The sequence below is a fragment of the Acanthisitta chloris genome, unplaced genomic scaffold, assembly GCF_000695815.1.
Source record: "Acanthisitta chloris isolate BGI_N310 unplaced genomic scaffold, ASM69581v1 scaffold8098, whole genome shotgun sequence".
Classification (NCBI taxonomy): Eukaryota; Metazoa; Chordata; class Aves; order Passeriformes; family Acanthisittidae; genus Acanthisitta; species Acanthisitta chloris.
In genome coordinates this window covers 1-254 of record NW_008686407.1, presented here as the reverse complement: position 1 = coordinate 254, position 254 = coordinate 1, and positions in this window count along the sequence as shown.

Genomic DNA, 254 nt, shown 5'->3' with positions numbered 1-254 from the left:
CCTCGGCCCCCCCTTTACCCACTGGAGCAGGTCCTCCTGAGAATCGTGAGCAGGGTGGCCTACCAGTGATGATAGTGAGGATAAGAATTTGCAACAAATGAATAACAGAAGTGAGTTGAAGCAAAGGACTGTTTGTGGTAGTCAGGAAGCTCAAGTTAAAAAACTTAAGGAGCCGTGGACATTGCCTCCGTGCCAAGTTATGGTTCGTCCGAGACAGCCACTGGCTATTTGGGATCATGTTAGGCAAAAAGCTG